Source organism: Acinonyx jubatus, chromosome A1 (assembly GCF_027475565.1).
Source record: "Acinonyx jubatus isolate Ajub_Pintada_27869175 chromosome A1, VMU_Ajub_asm_v1.0, whole genome shotgun sequence".
NCBI lineage: Eukaryota > Metazoa > Chordata > Mammalia > Carnivora > Felidae > Acinonyx > Acinonyx jubatus.
Window position 1 is genome coordinate 72,546,719 of NC_069380.1, and position 6,356 is coordinate 72,553,074.

The 6,356-nt window shown below is 37.9% G+C and overlaps 1 long non-coding RNA gene across 1 annotated transcript in view; it reads left to right on the forward strand.

Moving 5' to 3' along the window:
- LOC113600815 (uncharacterized) overlaps positions 1 to 6,356 on the forward strand; it is a 172,044-nt gene that overhangs the window by 96,166 nt on the left and 69,522 nt on the right. The window contains exons 4-6 of the long non-coding RNA XR_003421908.2: positions 3,076 to 3,206; positions 4,579 to 4,720; positions 5,714 to 5,815. This is a non-coding gene — a long non-coding RNA (uncharacterized LOC113600815). The remainder of the gene's footprint in view (positions 1 to 3,075; positions 3,207 to 4,578; positions 4,721 to 5,713; positions 5,816 to 6,356) is intronic.

The window sequence follows — 6,356 nt, forward strand, 5'->3', positions numbered from 1 at the left end:
ATCAATGATTACAAGGTGATATTTGACAGTAAAGACTTTTCCGTATCATTTGTTTGGGTTTTAAAGAGTGAACATGTATATTATAAATGTTTCCTTCCTTTTGTTATTATTGCCTTCCCATACTTTCGTTTTGTGAGTTTGGAAGAAAAACTTCAGAAAAATGCAGTGAGGAGACTCTGTGAATTTCTACATAGGGTTTAATGGGACAGCTAAGATTTATTAAATAAAGAATTGTCTCTCACCACCAACATGCCCGTCCTCTGGTTATGGCTGAAAGGGGGCTGCTGGCGACACCACAATCCTAACAATAGCAAAAACAATACTGAAAATAGCTGATGACACTGTATGCCACATTTGCGGCAGCTGGGGCCAGTAGAGGGCAAACAAAAGAGCCAAGGTCACACCGCTGCTGCTGGTAAGTAACAAAGTCATAATTTGATTCCAGATCTTTGAACTCTAGACCACTACTTTGCCTTTATTAAACAGATGTCTACAGAGTGGCCCACTATTTCTTGGCATATGTATGATACTGCTCATACTGGTGGTTGAGTCATATAATATAGCCTTCCTCTTAAGAAGCTTGTTGTGTCGTCAGGGGCACGAGAAATGTCTAAGCACAAATTATGGTTGAGTCATATAATATAGCCTTCCTCTTAAGAAGCTTGTTGTGTCGTCAGAGGCACGAGAAATGTCTAAGCACAAATTATAACCAAAATGAAAGGCTCTCAACAAGACATGAAGAGTTAACAGGAGGAGGAAAGTGGAGGAGAGACATAAAGGAATAGGTAGGCACTTCTTGAGGAGAGAAGACAGCATTTCCATGAATGCTACAGCTCTGCAGCATTTCTGCAGACTCTAATATGATGAGGGTGGGGACTCCACAGAAGAGGTGGGGCTTGAGTGCGACCCTGAAGGAAGGGTGAAATCTGCATAAGTAGTGAGGCCAGAGGAAGACATTGGAGGACAGAAATGGTTCATATTGAAGTGGGGAGTCAAGTACCTATGAGGAGTCATTATGAAATTTTGAGTGGATTGACCTTTCTGGAGAATAAGTTTTCCCCTGGGAAAGTGGTGGAAGCCAAGAGTAGAAATTTGTAATGACCCACAGCGAGCATCTGGCAGGAAGAGGGCAGCAGAATGCCCAGGAAGGAGAAGATATACAATTCATCTCACAGGATGGCCTGGGGGTGGCTCTGCTCACATATTAGTATTTTTGTTGGGATCCTTCCTCAAAAATTCTTATTTTATGATTGAGCACCAAAGCCCAATGAAAGCTGAAATAAATCTGAAAAAACAGGGGATAAAGATTGGGAATTACTTCCACAAACAACAGAGTATTTCCTGAGGCCAAAAAAATGTGAGTTATTTCCTTTATTATTTTTAATGCTTTACTAAATGGCCGCTAGACTTTGGAGGGTCAAAAAATAAACTCATTCTTCAGTCGTTCTTCTTATCTTTGAAACTTATCTGATAAGAGCATTTTCAACTTTTGAGTTGTAGGAACAAGCATCCTTAATAAAATTATATGGTGCTTTCTTTGATAATTGATTTCTATCTGTGTTTGTTGTCTTTGTTTGGACATTACTATTACTGGATGCTTTTAAGAAACAGGTTGCACAGATTTTTTTGTTCTTAAGTACATAGAAAACCATCAAATTAAATAAACTTCTCTACATATGTATTATACAAGAACAGGAATAAGTTTATATATATATATATATATATATATATATATATATATATATATATATAACTGATTACTCATAAATAGTGAGTCAGTTTTGGGTTTTCAGGAAGTAATAGCAGAAAGGGAAGGTATTCTGTTTCTAATTTTGATTTTTCTTACTTTTCCACTCTATTTCCTGGCTATCAGTATAAGCATTTAGGAAGCTCTACTTATAAAGCTTCTCTTGGGTTTTATGCTTCATGTTAATCAATTGGTGTAGAACATACAGTGCTCTCTCTTTTCAGGAGCCTGTTATGTGTAGGTTTTGTTCTGCTTTAAAATTTGTTTCCTTTTTATTCTTCATAGGAAGCATATAAGGGCAAAATGAAGTATGTAGAGAGTTAAAGAAATACCTAGTCCTTTAAATCACTGTAGTCAGTCAAGCAAAAAGACCTTAAGACATAGTGTCCAGGATTATGTAAATCTAGCTGAGGGAAAAAGACATATGTGCAAGAAATAGTGCAGTGACAATGCACATTAGAATGCCCAAATTTATTACTATTGTGTAGGGAATGTTATAGGAATTCAGAGAAGATGGATGGCTAATGGGGGACACAAGTCATTCTAGACATCTATTCAGGAGGTAATAGGGCAAACTTTGCATGTGTGAAAAGAGGGAGGGGTGATTTCAGAGCTAGAGAAGCTTGATTCTGGTGTGCTTAGGGTAAGCTACCGGGGACAGTGAGGAAGTTGGGACATAGTAGACAAAAGTTAGAGTCAGATTATGGACAGATTTGAAGCCTGAGTTGAAACGTATTAAGACAGGGGTGACTGTTACGAACCAAATATCTAAGGCACATGTTATGATAGAGCACTTATCCATTACCCATCCATCCGTTCATTCATTGAACAAATAATGCTTGGCTCCTAATATTTGTGGACATGCTGTCAAATGTTGGGTGTACAGGATTTTGAAGGGAAGAGAAGCTGGAGGAAGGAAAACCAAGAGGCTAATGTAGTTGTCTGGATATGAGAAAATGAGGGCAGAGTTGGAGTATGGTGGTGGAACTGAAGAGGAGGGGCTGGGTTTAGGATGCTAGTTGAATTAATATGGAGTTGGTCATTGTAATTAGTTGGCTATAGGGGATAAAGGAAAGGTAGATTTTCAAGCTGGACTGGCTTGGAGAATGCCATTGATAGAAAGAATGGGATTAGGTACATGGGTCAACTTTGGTAGGAAGAGCACAGACATCATTTTACAGTGGTCATTCCCTCCATGCAATTAGAGATACAGGACTAGAGCTCAAATTAGAGCTCAAGGTTGGAAATGTAGGCATTAGAATAGCTAACAGGGTAAAGTTAAAGTTGTTGCATTTAACTTAATGAGACATATTACTTATTTACTGTAGTTGATGATCATAGGGCTGAGAAACACATATGGAGATGGCCACAGCTGGTACGGGGTGCCACCAAAAGGTGAAGAGAAGACTCATAAGGAGCAGGGTAATTGGAGGAAATGGGAAAAGCAAAAAGTTTCAAGGTCAGTATTTTCAACAATAGATTTTCATAGACTTTTATTTAACAACATCATTGGGTACCTATTATGAGCCAGGCACAACTTTAGGTGTTAAGGTTACGTAGCATTGAGTATGAATGTCCCTGACTTCATGGAGGTTATGTATAGATAGGGGGAAATCACGGGAAGTTGAATATTCTAGTTTCATGTGATACAACACAGACATTTTAAAGAACCGATATGCAATATGTTATGAGGATTCAAAATATGGGCGTAACCCCCATAGTATAAAAGATATTTTTAAATGGAACATTTTTTCCCCTTTAGGTTTACGATTCAGTAATCCCAATGACAGTAAAATAGAGTCATAAAAAGGAGATAAGGTGGAGTGAGGAATGAGCAGAACTTTAGGATTATGACTGATGTACATCATCGTCATTAGATATAATACAATTTCTTTACAAGTCCATAAAATGCTCAAGTCCTTGAAAAAGGGAGTTGCAGAAGAGGTGGGGCAGGGAGTAGGTACATAAGGCATATTACCTTGGAAATGAAGCTGCTGACCAGATTTTAACTACCAGACATGGCCTTTTCTGAATTGTCAGAAGAGAATGTAATTAACAACGGGAAGTGAGCTTCGGGAGATGACAACACGTACGAAAGTTGTAATAAAAGATCTCGCCTTTGCAAATATGTAACTTGCTTTTGCAAAGGTAGTGTTGTTTCTTGTGGAAGACATCTTCCCCATAAATATCAGGATCCCATTTGTACTAATTAGACACATGAAGTGCATAATCATACAGTTTGCCCTTTGGTAACTACTGTCATTACTTGTAGGTCTTTCCAAGGATTTTGTAATTCAGTTAAGTAAGAGATACCAGCTGTAGATAAATGCTTGTTTGCTTAGCCAGGAAACACTGGGGATGAGCGAGAAGGTATAACTGTAAGTGGGCTGCAGATTCTTATGTGTGAAGCCAGTGTATAGTTTGTGAATTATGAAATAATATGCTGTAGGACTAATGGTTTTTGAAACACAGAAATAAGAAATCTTTGGCCAGGTGGTATGAAAAAGGAATAAAAATACTTTGAATTTTTAAAAAAGGTCTATGATACTTTAAAGTATCCATTACTCAATGAATATTCATCAAGCCCTAACTCTTCATGAGGCTTGGAGAAGGAGAGAGAACACTAATCAAGCAAGTCTTTGGGAAGTGCCACGTGATAGAGCAGATCATAAAACACTGTGAGAGTACAGAGTAATAAGGAGATAACCAAGTCTGAAAATTAAATAATTTTCACCATCTTAGTTAATGTGGTGTGTGTTATGTAAGATAAAAGGATTCCTTTAGAGATGCTGGTTCATGGTGGACAAGTGCTTTTGTTTTCACCTCCTCAGGCTCTACATAGATGGAGGATTCTCCCAGAGGGAACCTGGATTTAAGAGCAGCTTCCAGCAGTGGACTTTGCCCCGTGGCCTGTGGAAGGCATCAGTGTTTGGTTTGAGGAAAATTTCTCAGGTTCAACAGGAGAATCTCCAGGTGAAGAAGAAAGAGACCAAGTTTTTAGTGTCAATGTTGACGTGGGGGCTAGACGTTTGGGAAGACAAGGTATGGGGCATTTAGAGACCAAAGGTAGCAAAGCTCTTTATAATACTGGTGAGTCATTCATGGCCCTTTTTATGTCATGAGAATTAACACCTGGGTTATAAAGTTAATCGTATTTTATCACTTCAGCATTTTGGAGAACATCATTTGACACAGAACATTAAAAACTCCCTGACATAATGAATACATGACTTTGGGATTCTAGTGAGGTCTAATGAATAAATGTAACACTTAGACACATTCCTAAGAATCTAGTCTAGATACACTTGATAAACCAGATAGACTCACTCTTAATGGGTTTATTCTGCTTGGAGTTAATAATGAGTGCTTAAAGTAGTGCCTAATGTGTATTTATTCAATAGTCAAAGAATAGTCTGAATCATGACTCCATGTGCAGCTGGAAACCCAATCTAATAAATCTGTATCTGAAGCTTTCAAAACTACTATGCACACAAGAATTATGTAATTTTAATTTTTGTTTTCTATCCTTCCAACCCCACCTGATGCTATACGGTAGGATTTTGTTTTTGTTACAGCAAATAGTGTAATTATCCCTTAAAAATTTGCACAAGCTGGGGAGAATTAATAAAAATTATAATCATGCTGGGTACACAGTGAAATATTACAACTCATAGCTTGGGAGTAACTACTTGGAAATAATTAAAAAAATTTTCCTATTCCCTATATCTGCAACTTCTGTTTATTACTTTCAGATTAAGTTTATGGGGAAGATTCTTTTGGCTGAAAAATAAGCAATATTTTTCATAATCTGATTCAGGGCCAGTGTATTCAATTTCATAAGTATGTCTTGAGCTGCTTTTGTGGTAAGAGATATGGAAAATTGAATGTTATAGTCGTTGCCTTTATGGAACTTGCCACCTTGTGTCCTGAGCAAAACTTAACATGATGAAACTTTGATCTTTTCAGTGCTCTACAACTATTAGCCTCCTCTTGTCCACTGTACCGGTTCCTCAGATGTTTGCATGGGGACCTTTTACCCAAGGCATCTCCCATTATATTAATCACCAGGTGGGTAAGTTAGGAATGCTTATAGTTAATACATATGTTTGTGTTTGTGTTTGTGTGTATTTTACCTGCAGAAAGGACAATCATTCCTTAGCTTCCCCTACCATCTTTATAACACTGACCAGACTTTTGTTTTTATTTAACACTTTTTAAATGTTTATTTTTGAGAGAGAGAGAGATTGAGAGAGAGAGAGAGAGAGAGACAGAATCTGAAGCAGGCTCCAGGCCCTGAGCTGTCAGCACAGAACCCAATGTGGGGCTCGAACCCACGAACCATGAGATCATGACCTGATCGGACTGCAGTCAGTTAAGCTGCAGTCGGACGCTTAACTGACTGGGCCACCCAGGCATCCTTCATTTTAGCTATTTTATTGGGCAAGCAGTAGCACTTCATTGTGCTTTTCATTTATCCAACTATTAATGATGTTGAACATCTTCTCATGTGTTCATTGGCCATTGCCACGTGCTTATTTGCTTCATTGCCATTCTTTGCTCATTTGTTCAAATTCGTTTGTTCATTAAAAAAATTGACTTACTTTCCTTC